The 19202-nt window shown below is 40.5% G+C and overlaps 1 protein-coding gene across 32 annotated transcripts in view; it reads right to left on the reverse strand.

The window, feature by feature from the left end:
- Nucleotides 1–17072, reverse strand: part of CHL1 (cell adhesion molecule L1 like) — a 229243-nt gene extending 212171 nt beyond the window's left edge. For 11 of the 32 annotated variants that reach the window (XM_060402878.1, XM_060402858.1, XM_060402885.1 and 8 more), the window contains exon 1: nucleotides 16911–17072. The gene's annotated coding sequence lies outside the window, so the exon portion shown is untranslated. Of the gene's footprint in view, nucleotides 1–15810; nucleotides 15921–16274; nucleotides 16611–16910 lie in introns of those variants that run through there. The other 21 variants (XM_060402877.1, XM_060402859.1, XM_060402886.1 and 18 more) reach the window with 4 other exon arrangements.
- Between the last annotated feature and the right edge of the window lie 2130 nt (nucleotides 17073–19202).

The raw sequence follows: 19202 nt of genomic DNA on the forward strand, positions 1-19202 counted from the left end.
AAAGAGATGGACACGACTGAGCGACTGAACTGACTGATTGACTGAAGCTGGAAGTAATCTTTCTCTATTTAGACCACACATCGTCAATACATTCCAATACAATGCAATACGTCCATTGCATTCCAACACATACACCAGCATTTATGATCCTTTATTTTGCAGTGCACTTATTTACATACATGTCCCAGCTCTTTAATTGGACTGGAGGTTCATAACAATGCAGGAATGTAAGACACTAGAAAATGCATCTATACTCAGATTAGTAACATTTTATGGGCATGTATTTAGAACAAAGTGTAAGCATCTTCAGGCCACCACTTGTGTCTAACTCCTCTTGGAATCTGTCTATCCAACGCTATAATTTCCACACAGTAAGAACTTCCTAAATTTTCACATAAACACTAAATGCAGAAACAGAATGAAGAGAGAATAGGACTGTGATGAATTTTTCTTAGGGATATTTTTACCCTCCTGGACTTCAGCTGCATGTCCTAGAATAGTACTCTCAGTACCAAGAGGATCTTAGAAGGTGGCTTTGGGCCTGATGTAAGTGTCTTTTAATCCTTCTGACTACAGAAACCTGAAAGGCTCAAGTAGGTCCTAATACATCATTACCAGCGCTTTAACCTTACCAGTCTATTTCATAAAGAAGGAACAGGACTGAAGTACGAGGCCTTTGGCAGGCAACAGGATCCTGCTAGAATGTAGTGACCTTGGGCTGTTTTCACTCTATTCACGTTTGTACACACCTTTCATTATTTCCCCTGGTGGTGTTTCATTGATAGCAATGAAATCAAACTTCCATTTTAAGTCATTGTCTTTATAATGACTAGCTAAAATTTTACGTGAATTATGGTGGATGGCACAAAGATAGGACAAAAACCGTGACGATGGTTACATTTCAGTGAGTACAGTCTTAGAGCTGGAGATTATTGAGTGACCTGTAACTTTCAGAAGAAAGGAGAGCAGAAAATGTATTGAGAAGACAGACAGGAGCAGCGAGCTGTTCAGTAACAGGAGAGGGTCTCTAAGGATACAACAAAGTACAGGGAATCATGAAGGCTGAGTCCGGCTGGCTGTGGAAAGCGAGTGTGACAGTTACTTGGCGGTCAAAGCAGTGGGGAGCCAGGGGGAGTTTTTAGGAAGTAAGTGACACAGTGGTCAAAGTGACAAGCGAGAAAGAGGATTTTAACTGTGACATTTAGGTCTTAGTGGAGAAGGATGACAATAAAAGGCAGAAATCCTGTGAGAGAAAGGTTGCAGTGATCTAGTGATTAGAAGATTGAACAAGGAATTTTCCGGAATGGCTCATGAGAAATAAATCTTGGTGTGTCAAGAAGAAAGCTAAAGCAAGTTTTACAGTTGTTTAAAGTAGAGAAAGAATACAGAGGACAGAGAATGGCAAACTGCTAAAGGGAGATGAGAGAAAAGGCACTCTCAGCTACAGTAAAAATATATTTTGCTAAATCAAAAGAAACTACAGGGAAACCTAGGATGCTTGTCTTTCAGTAGTCCCAATCATTTTTAAAAATAGAAACTCATTATAGAAACCTCAGCTTACAACTACCATGAATTTCTGCCATCTGTTTCATTTTTTTTCTCATATCCAAGAGAGCAGAATTTAACATTTATAAGGCTTCAGGTTATATCATTGAAAAATGAAACCTGTTCGGAAAATTTGTATTTCTTAAATAAGGAAACCTTTTATCAGTCACAAATGATTTGTCATTAAAAGACCTTTAAGACAAAATCATACAACCTGAGTCCCAGTCCTGCGTTCACACATATGAGTTAATGAGTTTCCTTAGTTTTCTGAACAGGATGAATACATACCTTGCGTATATAACTAGCTGTTATGAGTATCAAATCAAATGATGTACCTATACAGTGTCTTTCATTCAAAGACAATTCACAGCATTACCAGGATAGAATTAAATTCACCATAGCACAGCATTTTAGGGTTACGTATATTGCACATTGCCTGTGGAAATAATTTTTGCAATATGAAAATTATGGTGCAGTACTTTTCAGCAAGACTGCGGGAGAAACATGTCAACTCACTTCTATCAGAAGGCTGGGATTCACAGGTACAAGAAAAATGGCATGCATGGTTTCCAAGCACTTAGAGAAAAATGCCATACTATAGAAGGAAGAATATGATGGAACGTTTTGAGAAAATAGAGAAGCAATGAGAACACAAATTGAACCTGCATCAGGCATGGCGGTAGCTGTTCTTTAGCTTCTCTCAGTGAACATCTGAAGAGAAAGAAATATCCCAAGCAAGCTCCCCTGCTGTATCTTCTTCGCCTGTTTCTTGTTCTGAGCGCAGAAGATATAGGAATAATGGTCCTTGCTACCCGTTAGCATCTTCTCATTACAGTCATGCTTCTGAAAGGTACAGGTAAAGGAGGTTTGCCGCCAAATGTATAATCATCATTTCAGGCCAAGAAGCCTACTTCCTTTTCCATCTGTGGCTGTAATAGACAAATAGAAGGAAATGGAGCAGCTCTCTTCTTTCCCTCCTCAAGTCGGAGGTTTGCACAATCTAAGTAGTCTCCTTGATTCCTGGCATTCCAGTTTCACCTTGGCCCTTCAGACTCAGATGAAGAGCCTCCTGGTTCTCCCAAGCCCAAACCACTTCTAAGGTAAAAGGAAAAGAGTAAGGATAAACGTAGTGCATCAGAGGACAAAAGCCCAGAAAAGCCCATCCCACTAAAGAATCTTTGGCCAAAACTATTCTTGGCCAACTTACCCCTCTTTTCTCTCAGCTCTAGCCTCTCTCTCCAGACAAAACTATGGGTACTTCCATGGAGCCCACGTTCATCCTCATGTCACACTCCCTTCTCAAAGTCAGGTTTCTTCCTGAGCTTAAGATAGTTAGGAAGATATTTAGATATTTAGGAAGATATTTAGGAAGACTTAAGATATTTAGGAAGTGAGGAAGAGAAAGGAGTGTCCACTTGGGACAGAGAATGGTTCTACTTGTTCCGCATTTTCTTCCACTTTCTAATCAATCATGTACGGAGGAAACAGTGTCAGCAGGATTGATAATTCTATTATGAGCATGGATTTTTACAAAATTTCTTCCTTTCCTGTCTACTAGCATCCGCCAGCAATGTAGTTAGAGGAGCCCTCCCTTTGAAAAGGGGTTGGTCTTTGATAGCTTGGACCAATGGATTACAGTGAAAGCATTGCTCCAGGGCTGGACTTCAACAAAATTGACAGTTTTCTAAGTTGAGCTCTCGGAGCCCTGAGCCATCATGTAAAGTCCAACAACCTGTTGGAGAGACCGGTGAAAAGATCATGTGGCTACATGAAAAGGAAAAGGAGACCAGCTGAGCTCAATGCCACTGGCCAAAGCAGGACACATGCAAGCAAAGCCACCTTGGAGCCCCCAGTCCAGCTTAGCCACCATCTGAAAATCACCATGTGACCTCAGTTGTCATGCGGTAGAGCTGAAGAAACCACTCACAAAATAATGAGATTTCAATAGAATGAAATTTTAACTTAGTTATGGGTTAGTTTACTATGCAGCAGTAGATAAATCGGACAATGCCCCTTCACATTTTACAAACTGCTATTAATACATAATCACATTTCTGAATCAGTTTTCATTGTTGCCCTTCTTAGCTACACATAAGCCTCCAGGTATTTTTCTTCCAAACAATAAGCAGCTTGTACATTTCCCCAGTAATCTCATATGCAAAACACATATCTACTGAGTTCTTAAACATATGGTGAATTCCCAGTACACAATTCAGAAAAGAAATGGTGAAAATAACATGAACTGAATTTCAGAAGTCAACGGAATGGTGAGGGTACTTACAAATCACAGTTTCCCTAAGTGATAGCAAGAGTACACAAAAATGAATGATGATTCCCTTGCAGAAGGTGATATTAAATCTCATCTGCAAACAACAGTACCTTGGATAGTTACCAGTGCATTGTTTCTAGAAGGATATCTTGTAAAAGGTTTGGAGGTTTTATCATTGCTGTTTTGTATTTGTATTTAACATTCTTAAGCAGCTGTATCACTAGTTAAGAGGGCTTTGGATGATTTTCAGATAAATGATCTGTACTCCTATAGGTGATACATAAAAATGTTTCTTTGTTTCATCCTAAACTGTATTGTGGTCTCTTACTGACTCAGGACCAGCCATATACCCGTGATCTCTGGGTTGTCTTTTTCTAATCTTTCTATCCTTGTCCCTTGCTGAAGAGATGTTAGCTGTGAATTCTTTTGTCTGTGAATGAATCTGCAACATTTCCTTCATCTGTTCTAACCTGCAGTTTACACTTCATCATCCACTAAAATAAAACAACTGAACTTATTGAGATGGTTCTAAATTAAAAGTAAACAGTCACTGAATGAGGCAGGTATTTCCATAATAAAATGTTTGCAGTTGGTGAATTTTTGCAGAGATAAGATTTAGGTTGCTATGATTTTTGTTTCTGTTTTTGTTTTTTGTTTTTAGATACCAGCCTAGGATTTAAATACTGGAGGTAGCTATGAGTAAACTCCAAATGAATACCTATCATTATAGTCATTGATCTATATTTTCAGTCTTATTTGCAGTAGTAAAACAGTATGGATAAAATGAGTGTTTAATACCATTAAATACTGAATGTATCATTCAGTATTTTAGGACATCTACACAGGTCAAAATAGATTGGGATTGAAAGGATTTAATAGCATACATTAATTACAGAATAATAAATTACTCTGTATAATTCAAGGCCTCCAATTTTATCTCTTAAATATGTATGTACTTGGAGTAGCTGCATAATTACTTCAGTCTTCCTTCCACCTCAGTTTTAGACTGAGCTGTGAACAGTGCACACCCTTCTGCCCACCCCATGCACGGATACACTTACAGCCACCCACATAATCTTGTTTCATTTATGGAACTAGTTTTAAATAACCAAGAACATATTGGAATGCAATCTTCAAACATACTAAAAGCATTGCAAACCCAGCTGAATAAAAATCAAGACTAGGTCTTCCGTTCCTTTCACAGGACACAGAACCAAATGTGCAGCCAAAGTATCCTTCCATTAAGGTCACATTCTCGTTTTTGGAGGAGAAAATCAAAGGAGTCTATCCCAGAAGCATCCAGTCTATTAAACTTGGGAAATGATGACACACACCTTGCTGTCCCTCCTCATCAGTTCAGAATTTGGAGGGGCAAAGGAAGTGGAATGCTTGCTCAACTGAGGCAGTAAATACTAGGCTGTAGCAGACTGTTTTACTGTTAAATACAGTAATGGGTTTTTAATGGCTGCTGTCCAAAGTTACACTGGAGAAAAATGGTTTATTAGTAATAATAATAGCTGGCACTTTTATCTTCAAAGCACTTTACAAATATTAGCTCATTAATCCTCTAACTGCCACTGGGAGGGTGTGTTAATGTTTCTATCCTCAGTTTACAGCTTGTGAGACAGGAAAATAGAAGGCAGAAACCAAGTTTTCAAAAGGAGGTTTTGTGTATGGAGGTCAATTTCCAATTCAAACAACTCATATCAATTTATATATATAATTGAATGGTATTCACTCTGATGACTGTTATTCCTTTTTTGAGGGGATAATAATTAAGGTCAAGTTCAATTTTTTTTTAACTTGATTCACATGAGATTCACCTGAATTGCTCATTCCTGGTCCTTTAGCACTATTTCAAGCAAATCAATTGTGTTCAGAATCTATTCAGCCCAAATCAATTACATGCAGAAACTTGTATGCATGGGAAAAGGTCTCTTGAGACCCTTTGAAATTTAGCTCCACTGAGAGTTGCTGGAGATCACAATGTGAAACAGGGTCAAGGTCAAATTTAAACACCTTTATTCTGGCTTTCTATTTTTAACCATTCACTCAGATCTCCTTTCCGGAAGATACTATATGTCTCAAATTAATGAACAATAATGAACAACCCAAACAGTCTATTAATCCTTCTGGTGTTGTCTGTAGATGGTAAAATTATTATTGGTTTTCTTTCTTTACTTGCCACCAAGGACAATGTTTTCAATTCTTTGCCATTGTACAATGCCTTAAGTATTTTAATTGAATAAATTATTTCCCCACTGTGTCATTAGATGCATTGTAGAGAACAAGTTTACAAATTCTCTGAATTTATAATACAAAAATAAATGCATTTGTTAAGGAGCCAAGTGCTATGCTCTAAAGAAGCAGGCATGGATCAAACAAAAGCCTTATAGCAAATTCATTCCATATAGTCCAAGGAAATGGGATCTACTGTCTAGACAAAGCAGAAAGCAAACACATTTCTGCCACTACCTATTACATAAAAAAGTCTTTTGGAGTCAGTGTTCAAGAATGCTATTATTATTTTGCATATTAAAAAATTAACATTTTTCTAAATACCACATACCCCAAAAATCAAATACCTCTCAAAATTCCCAAATATATTGACCATGCCTAGAATAGGGTTGGTTTTTTCCTCCAAAGCCTTATCTTAATTGACAGCTGCTAATAAAGACAGTGTCACCATTATGATAGGTGTCATTTTCAAAAACAGCCAGCCTGGGATATGGCATCTGCCATTGCCAACTATGTCTATCTTAATCTGGAGTGGCAGATACACCTTTGTGGGAATGCCAACCGTGTAATGCAATTGGTTACATATAATACCCAGATGTGAGGGAAATCTATGCATATTGAGATTACAGAGTATCAGAAATATTTCTGCCAAGAAATAAAAGATGGTAATGAAGGCAACCAAAAGGTTTGGTGAAAGTGAAGTTTGATTTTTACATATAGTAGTGCCCAGGACACATTTCAGGAGGACTCAGACATCAGACACTTTTATGACATGATTTTGCAGAAAACACAAATGTCTTTCTTTCCCAATGTATCTCCCACATGGGAGTGTCTCACAGCAAATCTTTGCAACAAGAATTTTAAATCCTCTTTTTAAATGCCACCACTCTGAGGATTAGCATTCAATATCATTTGATACTTTAGGAGGAGCCCTTAATTATCTACTTTCCCTATGACAAAATAATACATAGAAGAGGCAAATCTGGATGTCCCTTGACAAAGACCATAGTTAGAGAATCCTGCTAATCCTGGGGTGCTGGTACTATGGATATTGCCCAGGTGGAAAATGAAGTCCAAGAGTGAAGAGAATGGGTATGTAATGAACTGAATGTGTGTCTCTTCCAAATTCATATGTTGAAACCCTAATCTCAATGAAAAGCTATTTGGAGGTGTAGCATTTGCAAGGGAATTGGATCATGAGGGTGGTGCCCTCATGAGTGTGATTAGTGGCCTTATAAAAGGGATACTGGAGAACTCTTGAACTCTTTTTGTCATTCTCACCATGAAGGTATAGTGAGAAGTCAGCAGTCTGCAAATCAGAAGAAGGCTTTCATAAGAACCAGACTATACAGGAATCCTGATGTCAAGCTTCCAGTCCCCAGAACTGTGAGAAACAAATTTCTATTGTTTATAAACCTCCCCTTCTGTGGTACTTTGTTACAGTAGTCTTGACTAAGATGGGGTGTTTAGGGGTCTCTTGGACTCAAAGGTAGCACAGTGTAGTAGTTAAAGAGCTTGAGGCTGGAGATTAGATACTTTTGAGTTGGAGTACTACTGGCTTGGCCACTTCCAAGTCATACTGTGTGACCCTGGACAAGGACATCCTATGTCTGTGACACTTAGCATTAAATGAATATTATCATAACAGTACCTTCCTCCAAACACTGATCCAGAGATTATAAAATACATCATTAACATTTAGTAAGGGACAGATAATTTGACTGTTTGCCTGGCATAGCCTCAGTTCTGTCTCTAGCACAAAGCAGTTACTCAATAAAAGCCTTTAATGATTGGTCACTGTGAATGTCTCATAGCACATCCAATAAATTAATCATTTAATCAGTCAATGTATATTGGAATTAAGGAAGCTATAAAAAAAAATCAAATCTCCTTATCTTTGGGCAGGGTTATATTCAACCTTGGACAGAAAACTGGTGAATTTTTCAGTATTTCCCCTAGACTCATTGCATTCCCTCAGCTTATATGTTAACTCTGAATTTGCTTTTTAAAAACAAATCAGTTATACAATATTTCTCTTTTCTTTCAAAGAAGGAAATTTAAAAGCTGTAGAGTGTATTATGAACTGAGTTACATATGACGGTATCTGCACTTTCATTCTGGCTTCACCACTGCCCAGCCCACTATTCAACCTTCAGTTCAGTTCAGTCAGTTCAGTCACTTAGTTGTGTCCGACTCTTTGCAACCCCATGAATCACAGCATGCCAGGCCTCCCTGTCCATCATCAACTCCCGGAGTTCACCCAAACTCATGTGCATCGAGTCGGTGATGCCATCCAGCCATCTCATCCTCTGTCATCCCCTTCTTCTCCCGCTCCCAATCCTTCCCAGCATCAGGGTCTTTTCCAATCATCAGGGTCAACTCTTCACATGAAGTGGCCAAAGTATTGGAGTTTCAGCCTCAGCATCAGTCCTTCCAATGAACACCCAGGACTGGTCTCCTTTAGCATGGACTGGTTGGATCTCCTTGCAGTCCAAGGGACTCTCAAGAGTCGTCTTCAACATCACAGTTCAAAAGCATCAATTCTTTGTTGCTCAGCTTTCTTCACAGTCCAACTCTCACATCCATACATGACTACTGGAAAAACCATAACCTTGACTAGACGGACCTTTGTTGGCAAAGTAAGATCTTTGCTTTTCAATATGTTATCTAGGTTGGTCATAACTTTCCTTCCAAGTGTTGAATGTCAAGGGTCTCAGAAAAAGTCAATACTTGTCTTCCACTTGAACCTTTGCACAGGAGATGTGTTTTTCTTTGAACACATCAATATATAAGACATCCCATAGTAAGGTGATACCCTGTCACATCACTTTGTTTAGTGGTCTTCAACACAGTCACAAACTAAACTCACAGTCAGCTCTAGTAGCAGCAAATCATTAAAAATCTCCAAAAATTTCTCACCAGTTTACTTTCTATTACTTTGGAAACTATGTTCCTTAGCCAGGGTGAATACAAATGTATCATATCAGGATGCTGCCGATATATCCCTGATCTAGTTTCTCATGCTCTTTATCCTGATAACACTGCACCACAGAGAGGGAGCCCTTCAGAGATCCAAATATCCAGGTCACAATGACTTTAGGCGATCAGAGTATTATCTGAGGTTATCTCCATCTTGGGTACATCTGTAATTCCTAGAGTTAAAATCACCACTTACAGCAAAAGCTTTTGTTAGGGAGGAACCTCTGCTAAAAATGCAAACCTGTTACCAAAGAAGCTAGAATCCATTGTTTGCATTATTCACTGCGCTTTACAGCTTTCTCTTGGAAGGCAGAGATAATTTAAGGGAAAGGGCAAGTTTGTTTTGAAGTTTGAAGCTTCTACTGAAACCCACTTCTGGCCATGAGCATGCCCACCTGGGGCAATGAAGGAGGATCAGAGGAAGGAATAACAAACGGAAAGTGGAGATGATGGCCTTGAATGCAGATTTCAGGATTTTCCCTTTTGTTCAGCTTTTGGCAGTTCGGGTTTTCTTCTTCCCCCTTACACAAGTTCCATAAATGTGAAGCCTTTGGGGGTGTGCTGGATATTCTTCAGGAGCTCTCCAGATTCATATTGATTCTCCACCTTCCTCCAGGCTGCTCTGGGCAGAGGGAACCAACTGCAGCACATCACTTGGACCAGGCTCCTTTGTCCTCTGCCTGCTGATGGGTACAGCCACTGGGAGCAAAAAGCAGGAGATCTTGGGGTAGGAGGAGACCAGTGTCCTGCGACTTGACAATGGCTGTGTTTCTCTAAAACCACAGGTTCTGTCTGCAACCTTCCCCAGAGTTACGGCTCCCATCCTTTCAGTAACTTCTTTCTCCTGTCATCCCTCTAGACTAAGGGCAGTAATAGATCAGGGTTGCCTCAGTAGCCTTTCCTTGTTGGCTTCCCTCAACTCTGCCCCAAAAGATGTGGTTGGTTTCTTCTTTAAACTCCCTTCAATTGCCCCATTTGAGTACCACTTATACACAAGGAAAAAAAAATCAAGTGAAAACAAGAGAGTGCCAACTTTCACCCAGAGGAGATAAAAAACTCTGGGTCCTTTAACACTGCCAAGAGAACATGCTACCCTGTTCCACTGGATGGCACTCTGCCACCAGGGCATTCAAGTCCAACACTGCAAGATCATCACATCTCTCAAGATGAGTCAGAAATACGAATTTTATGTGACATCCCTGGTTTTAAAATATTGGCTTAAATATTTTCTAAATACGTCTTAGGCCAAAGAAAACACATATGTAGCCTGGGTTCAGTCCAAGGGACATAGGGCTGGATCTTAAATAGACTACGGTGCCTCTTAAAAAAAAAAAATCTGCTTTCTGTTATAATGCAGAATTATATCAAGAAACATAGAAATTCTCATCTATACAACTCTTTCCTACACAATTAATTAATCTAAAAACAATAACTTTCTCTCCCTCGTTTGAAATTTCATAGCTAAAACAGAACTATCTGGAACCCAAAAGTGACAAGAATCTTGTCGAGGATTCTTATCTAGATTGTTCTAAATGTATGAATCTAATCAAATCACATAGTTTCTGCATGGCTCTCTCCATTCATCCGCAAAATCAGGATAATGACTTTTTTCCTACCATCTTCACAGGGACATTTGGCTGAAAAATGAAATAATATATAGTAAATGAAAAGCACATTTGAGCTCTTCAGAGAATAAAGTGCTGTATAAACCAAAGGGATTACTAAGAAAAACCTCAGAGTTTTGTCAGAGCTTTTCTTCTTTTCCAACCACATTTCATGATGCCAAGGTAACTGTAAGTCAATGCCTCAGGCCAGCACAATGTTATAGAAGACCTCTCCAAGTTCTCAACTCCGGCATTACTATTTCACTGGACTTTTTCAAAAATCCACATGCCTGGTCACCACTTCCAAGAATTCTTACTGAATTTATCTGGGTTGGCAGTTTTTAAAAAGTTCTCTAGATGATTCTCATTTCAGTCAAGCCTGAAAACTACTACCCAGGACTTTTCAAACCTGAAACAATCACTACCTACATATGAACATCTAATTGATGTAATCAACAAAGTTCCATGATTTTAATAGTAACATAATGTACTGCGCCATGCTGTGCTGAGTAGCTCAGTTGTGTCTGACTCTTTGCCTGCCAGGCTCCTCTGTCCATGGGGATTCTCCAGGCAAGAATACTAGAGTGGGTTGCCATGCCCTCTTCCAGGGCATCTTCCCAATCCAGGGATCAAACTCAGGTCTCCTGCATTGTAAGCAGATTCTTTACCAGCTGAGCCACCAATAAGTTCACACTTATTCATATACATAGACACCCTCATGTCTATCTTTTATCCATTCACACACTGAGCATGATAAAAATTATTATAATAAAAAGCCAGAATTTATTGAGTGCTTAATGCATTCTAGTAAGTTGTCTACCTAGATTGCTGCATATAACACTCATAATAACACACGTGAGCTGGGTATGGATTTGTTGTTGTTTAGTCACTAAGCCGTGTCCAAATCTGTGCAGCCTCATGAACTGCAGCATGCCAGGCTCCTCTGTCCTCCACTATCTCCTGAGTTTGTTCAGTTTCATGCCCACTGAGTCAGTGATGCCATCTAATCATCTCATTCTCTGCCACCCCCTTCTCCTTTTGCCTTCCCAGCATCACAGTCTTTCCAATAAGTTGGCCCTTCACATCATGTGGCCAAAATATTGGAGTTTAATGAATATTCAGAGTTGATTTCCTTTAGGACTGACTGGTTTGGGTATAGATAGTGCTCCACATCTCCATAGACAAAATCAGTTTTAGAGAGGTTAAAATGACTTACTCAGGACCACGCATTGAGGAATTAACAGAACCGGACTGGGAACCCTGGCAGCCTGACTCTTACAGCCGTGATATTTATGTAATAACTACCACACCCTGTTTGCTTCCCACTGTGACAGAACCTGTAGTGTTTAAAAGGTAAGTAAAATGAAGCATGTGGCCTCAAAAAGATTCTGCCATCTTATCGGGGAAATGTGATGCAGACTAAACTTCACAGGTTAAACAGGAAAATAGTACACTGTTGTCCCTGGAATGAGGGAGAGGTGGATTGGAAAATGGGCAATGCCTGGCTTTACTAAGCTCCTACTTCACAACTATAGAGGAAATGAGATGTACTCAGACATCTGAAGAGAGACTGTAATAAGACCACCAAGGGAAAAAAAAAAAAACTGGTCAAAGAGCAGACTGCATTTATATATTAGACATTTATTATTCTTATCACCTCCTGGTATCACTTGGACTAAATGTTCATGCCTCCCTAAATTTACCAAATTATCATCTCCACCAGCAAACCACAACTTTTGAAGAATTCGCCACAGTTCAAAATTTATTTCTGATTCTTACTGAAAAATTGTACACAAACCCAACTGTAACACACATGTACACACACACACACACACACACACACACACACAGACTCTTAATGTGATTTCCAAAGAGGTAAACAAGTTGCAATTTTTGGTAGTAATAAACTAATGTGAAAATTAAGTAAAAATTTTTACAGAAAAATTTTAATAACTGAAAACAGAATATTCTTTCTCTTTGTACTTTTATTATCTAAACACAATGGGAATGTAAGCAAGAGCATTTTTTTATCCACAATACATAAAATCTCAATTAGTTATGGTCTATTTGTGCACTGACTAAAAACATTCGTTAACAAAACAGAATTTTCTAGTTTACTGGATAAATATACCAGGAGAAACTGCAGAATAATGTTAGGTTGCCAAGCAACCGCTGCTCTACTCCCTCATTCATCAAGCTTCTTATCCCAGTGCTAGAGAATTCCAACCAATTTGTTTCTTGGGAAAATTATAGTGACTTTCAGTAACACAATAACACTTTTATTCTCAGAAGATAAACTTAGATGTTCTTTTGATCAAAGGGATGTGTTAATTCATTATTCTCTACGTGGTGCTAATGAGAAAGCTATAATTAACCAACTACACTATTGCAACACACATAAAATAAACTGCAGTAATTAGTAACATTTAAGGTGTTAACCAGCCTCCAAAATTAGAAAATACTGAATCTTTCCCCCAATAAAGATGCAGAGAAAGGAGAAATCACCATAGCTAATTAAACTGAGAATTGTTTCCATTCCCTACCCTCCCCCCACCCCCACAAAAGTGGGAGAGGCACAGGATCACCGAAATGTGAGAGATTTCATTTTAAAAGCAGAGAAAATGGCTCAGTGCCAAAATTTACCTGTAGGTAGACATAAATGCTGGAGAATAATGTAATCTTTTCTTTGAAAGAATGCTTAGCACAATATTTTTCCAGGAATGAATAGAAGGAATATTATGCTTTCACTCATTAGCTGTGTTAACTTAGCATATTGTATGTAAATCACCATAATAATTGCATTCTCTTCAGACTGAATTAGTTAGTTAGAATGAAGCTGTAATCAAAATGTTCATAATTGAAAACATAGTATTCTTGGTCTCGTTTTGAAAAAATAACAAGGAACACTGATTGAATCAAATAATACAGTACATCATTGAAAATAGCCTCTCTAGGTTATACCTTAGCATGTCAATTAGCTCCCCAAATCTAGATTTGTATTGGTTTTTTACTGTTACCCTTTGTCTTCAGGCTAACTTCAGCTTTCCACGTGCAAAATCTAAGACTTACTTTATAGATTTTAGATTTTTTTTAGGAAAAATATAAAATAGTAAAAAGCTAAATTTTGTTTCTGAAATGTATTAGACTCTATGCACTGCTGGCTGTCATAAATCAAAGGGCAAAATAATTTCCAATAAATGGAACATTTAATGCCAATGCTCCTGGGAAAGAATATGTAAATGATCACATGAATTTCAGGCAAGCTGTCACAGTAATTCCTCAAGGTACCCTTTAAAGATGACATATTCACTGTGAAGAAGGGGGCGTTGGTTGTCTTGCAAAAGTCAAACTTGAAGCAATACTCCACTATATGAACTGATACAGGGCTTCCTGACATTCATTTCTTCAAATCTAATGCCATTAGCCACCCTCTATTACTTAATTTTCTTTTATGAGATAAAAATTGGTAGAATCTCAAATCTGCCTTAAATCATTACTTTCACTTAGATTTCCCCATAAAAAATGAGTCTGTCTAAAATATTTTGAAAAGCAAATTTGGGTCAAACAACCTTCAATCTTCAAAGATTTCAGAAGCTAATTATAAAATCCAAGCTCCAATTCAGCAAATATTTTCCTAGGTGAGGTCTATTTTGTAAAAGTCATAAGGAGCTTTGTGATGGTGACATCTGTCTGGTTTCACTTGCTTCAGAGCCATCAAAATATGCCAATATTCTAAAAAGCAAGTATTTTTTAAATGAATTTAATACTAGTTCATTTAATGACATGAATTCACTTTAAGGTAATAAATATATTATGTGCAATATCAAATTCTAGCAGACTTGTAATTAGGTAAAGGGGATATATAACTTGCTCATTACTGGATATGTTGGAGCACCTGTACAACCAAGAGCAGTAATAAACATCCATAGCCTTTTCTTTAAAGGAAAGGGCCCATAAGCTGCAACAGAGAACAACCTGGAAAACATACATTAATCATCACAGTTCCGAACTTCTGCAGTGAAGAACAGAAACATGCCTGGAAAGAGATTTTAATGAACTGTCCTAGCCAGTACTCTTACTTGCCCAGGAATAACTATTTGTTTCCATTTATTCACTGACAACATTCAAGAGTTTGTGAGAAACGGTTATACACTATGTGCCCTGCCATACTGGAGGGAAATCCACAGCAGTACTTAAGTCCGTAAAATAGAAATCCCCATTATACACTAGACTCTAGAACCAAGTTAAATTTTGAAAGTCACAGGGTGATCCATCCTAAAAATAATGAAATTAAGCCAACTGCAACATTAGCAGATGAGAGAGGAGACATTTTTACACACAAAGCAGTAAAGTCAATTTTTTGTTCTCCTGTTACTAAAAGTTTCCCTAAACAGCTTTCTAAGCTTCTTTCTCCATCCCAGTCGGTTAATTTATGTCTTCCAATCTGCTGGAAATCAAAGCTTTTAGAAGATAAACTGGACAGTAATACTAATGTCAATCGATGGTCTCCAAAATTAGACATCAGTATTTTGCCTTCAGTAAAAACGCAGAGAAAAGAGAAGACGCCTTATCTACTTAAATTAAGGATTAATTTATAATAACAGGAAACGGGGTCAGCAACCATAACTTTAGTGTTGATTACGCATCAGACGCTGAGCTAAACTGTTTACTGGAATTATCTTACTCCATTTGTTCAAAAACCCAAAAAAGAAGGTATTGATACTATCCCTATTATTTAAAAGGGGAAACTGAGGCAGGGGGTAAATGACTCGTCCGACACCACACATCTCAGAGCTATGAACCCACGTCAGTGCGGCGAGAGACTCTGCCTTGCACGAGCCCAGGTGGCTCACCAGTTGCCCACCTCCGCGCGCACGCGCAAACGTGCCCCCCACCTCGGGCGTTCCGTGAGCGCGCCATCGCGCACGCGCATGCCTGGCACCACTTGCCAGCTCTGGGGGCTCTTTGGGAGCTCCCCCACCCCGGCGGAGCTGAACCCCGGCGCCACTCGCGTATGGATGAACCTGTCTTCCTCCGCGCCTTGCCGCCCTCCGGTGTCACTACACACCTGCCTTCAGTAGCTCACCTCCTACCCCTTCGCCGCCCGCCCTTCGGCTGACAGCCTGACCACCCAACCCCGCGCTCGCCCCAGGATGCGACTCGGGGTGTGGGTACCTGAGCCCTCGCGGTGGCGGCTTCTTCAGCCCCCGGCTTTTCGCAGAAATTCCTCAGTCCTGCCCCCGGCTGAGAAAGTGAGGCTCGCAGTGAGCAAGCGGAGTGGGAATGAAGGGGCTGGCTGGTGTTCCCCAGCTTCCCGGCTCCAGTCCCAGCTCTCCAGATTAATCACTTTCTCCCTGCTCCCCCCAACCCCCACGCACATTCTCACTCAAAAAAAGAAGGGAGGGAGAGAGGCACAAAGAGGAAGAAGGGACCATCCGTGACTGGCATCTCGTAGCTCCCCCAGCTCCGCTACCAGGGAGCCATGGCAACCACGCCCCCGACCTGCCCCCTCATCCCCTCGGTGGTCTGGGGAGGTGGAGCCCCTAACCCTCCCGGTTTTCTCGTCCCCCACCCCCGCCTCACCGACCCAGGTGTCCAAAATCTCCCTTTTCAAGCTGACGGCGCGTATCAAACCTCACCGGCATGTGTAATCGTCCCTTGAGAGTGAGAGCATGACAGTGGGGCGGCTGTGTTGGAGAGAGAACTGAGCCCTCCGACCCAAGAGATGGTAGTGGGTAGGGAGGCGTCATGCCAGGACTGACCCTCAAACCCAGCTGGACTTCGCAGCCCCCACCCGGGTGAGGCTGGAATCTCCAGGAGGGTCTGGAATCCCCTCCAGAAGGTAGCAAGAGATGCAGGTAAGGGAGGCTGGAGAAAAGACAGAGTCAACCTACCTACCCGTGACCAAGAGGAGAAAGTGGGAGCTGGAGGATTCGAGGAGCCGCTTTACTCCTTCCCACCAACCAGAACCTCCTGAATCCAGCCTCGGCCACCAGGGGGCGGGGCTGGGAAAGGGGGTGTCTCTAACTGGCTGAAGGCTGAGGGAACCTCGGACCACCCTACTTTGTGCAATGACGGAGCCCTGACTACGCACCATCACCGACCCACCATGGGTTGAATCCCTCCCCGCTGGAGCAAACCCATTATCCTCCTTCGATCTCGCTCAGAGTTGGGGAGCTCCCCGGGGCTAACAAGACAGAAGCACATTAACCATAGCCCCCACCTCCCACCCCCAGCACACCTGAGTCGCCCCCAGTACCAGATCCGTTCTGTACCTTCCTTCGAGGAAACCGCTCCTTTAGGCTGGCTTGGAGCGGGAGAAGGGCGTGGAAGTCCAGCAGCTCCCAGCGGATGCACGGGAGTTTCTCGCCGGCAGCTCCCGGCGGATGCACGGGAGTTTCTCGCCGGCAGCTCCCAGCCGATCTGCACGCGGGTCTGCCCGCGGAGAGGCCGCCGCGCCCCTCCCACCGCCGGCAGTGGCCGCGAGGACGCGGACCTGTTCTGGCTTGCTCTCGGATCCACACCCTCCCGGCAGAGGGAGGCTCGCGCAGCTCCTCTCTGCGGTGGTTCTGCCCACCCACCCCACACCCACGCCGCTTATTCCCCCTCCCTTTCCTCGCTCCCTTGGGACAGCGAGAGTTTCAGGCTTAAGACTTTTATTTCACGGTGAAAAGCAAGGGACGAAGCCCAAACTTTGCTCGCCATTTTCTACGTCTATGGTTAAAAGAGGTAGGATCTGCCCCTTTTATCTGCAAAAGAGAAATTTTAAAGTCCGTCTGCCTTCTGATAGCTCCACTCAATACATATTCCAGACACAGGTCGCCAGTCTGGTTTTCTCCCAGAGCTGCATGTTGGAGGGGTGTGGTGCCATGGACCTTTTTTTTTTTTGCTATCATTACTCATTTAGAGGCGTGATGAGGCTTGCTATCTAATTTAGAAATGATGCTACTTCCGTAAACTGGCAAATTATTGGTATTGGAATGTATGCACCTTCTTCTGTTACCATTTTTTAATTGTCCTATTACTTATGATCAATAATTTTATCACATTGTTCCTTAACATTTTTTCCTACTTATTCTGTATTAATTCACTAATGAATTAATCAATTATAAAATAGAAAAAAGTCTTGGGTACTTATTTCCACTACAAAAGGCCACTTCTGTTGCCTTATTAATTCCCCCCAGAAATGCAATTTTTATTTGAAGTTTCCAAAATTAATCTGGGAAAGTTACAATCTTTGCAGTATAAAGTGATTTTTTATACCCCTTTCATTTTTTCCCTCACCATAATCGTATTTTCCAAAAATTTCACACAGTACCACTTTTTAAAAAAATTTGTTGAATTTAAGTTCTCTTTGATGGTTAGAGAATCATTGACTTCTAAGTTTTACTCTACTAAGGCAGTGAGATTGACCTTACAGTCTGGTTTTGTCCATTGAACAATGAGGGCATTTAGAGATGTGAGCCCCCCTCAGAGTTGGATGCCGCTATAGTGAGCAGCAAGGGGAAGGCAACTCAGGATTCTGCTTCAGAAGCAACTGAATAAAATATTTTGAAAATGAATAAATGGACTTCTAAATTTTAATAATTGCTAACCTTGGAGCTCCAATTCTGTCAGTTCATGTGTGGGCATGGCTCTTACTGACTGTGTGGCAAATTGCAAATGCAAGTGAGGGCAGGATATGTCCTGAGTTTAAACTGAACTGCTGGAGTAATTTCTTTGCCTGAGGCGTCATTATTCACATGGCATGTTTTCTAAAGTAGAAACAAAGATAAAATATTGAATAAAATTCCGACAGGGAAAGTACTGTATCTGTAAGAAAACATTTCAGAGGTCAAGAAGACACAAAGCTAAGTTGATCTCCTGAGTATCTCACCTTCTTGTAAGCATCTGCTGAGCAGAAGACTCAGAACTCCAACCTGGTCAGAGCAACAGAGTACTGAAACCTATTGCTCTTCTTTGCTTAATGGTATGTTTGCTTGACATTTGGATTCCTATTTAAAAAAAAAAAAATGTTTGTTCAGCACCTACTAATTAGCAGTCATTGTTCTAGGAGCCAGAGTACAGTGGAAAATTCAACAGGCAGGGCTAGTTGCTTGCTTTTAAATTAACTACCCAAAGATACAGAAGAGAATAGCAAGGCATAATACCTGAAACAAGAAGATGATGTGTCAGTTCTTAAACATGAGTTTTTCTTAAAAGGGAAAAAAATATGATTCTGCATGTAAACTAGGAAATAGCCCAAGAGTAATCCTATGGCTTAAGGACAAACATTAAGTCCTCATGTACACAAAAAACTTTACCCCAGGCAAGTACATTTTAAGAAAGAAGCTAGGGAGAGAGGGAAAAGGTAGGCTAGGGAAAAGGAAGGAAAGGAGGGAGGAAGGAAGACAGGCAAATGATTAACCAAGAAAGGAAAATAGAATTTGAGAGAAAGAAAGTATTTTATCCAACTAAATAAAATTTGTTTGTTTTTTAAGGAATTCAAAATGGAGGCAGTGACTTAAACTTCCACCTCCAAGAAACACTTCATAGTTATTACCTCCAAGGATAATTTCATATTTTTA

The sequence above is a fragment of the Ovis aries genome, chromosome 19, assembly GCF_016772045.2.
Source record: "Ovis aries strain OAR_USU_Benz2616 breed Rambouillet chromosome 19, ARS-UI_Ramb_v3.0, whole genome shotgun sequence".
NCBI lineage: Eukaryota > Metazoa > Chordata > Mammalia > Artiodactyla > Bovidae > Ovis > Ovis aries.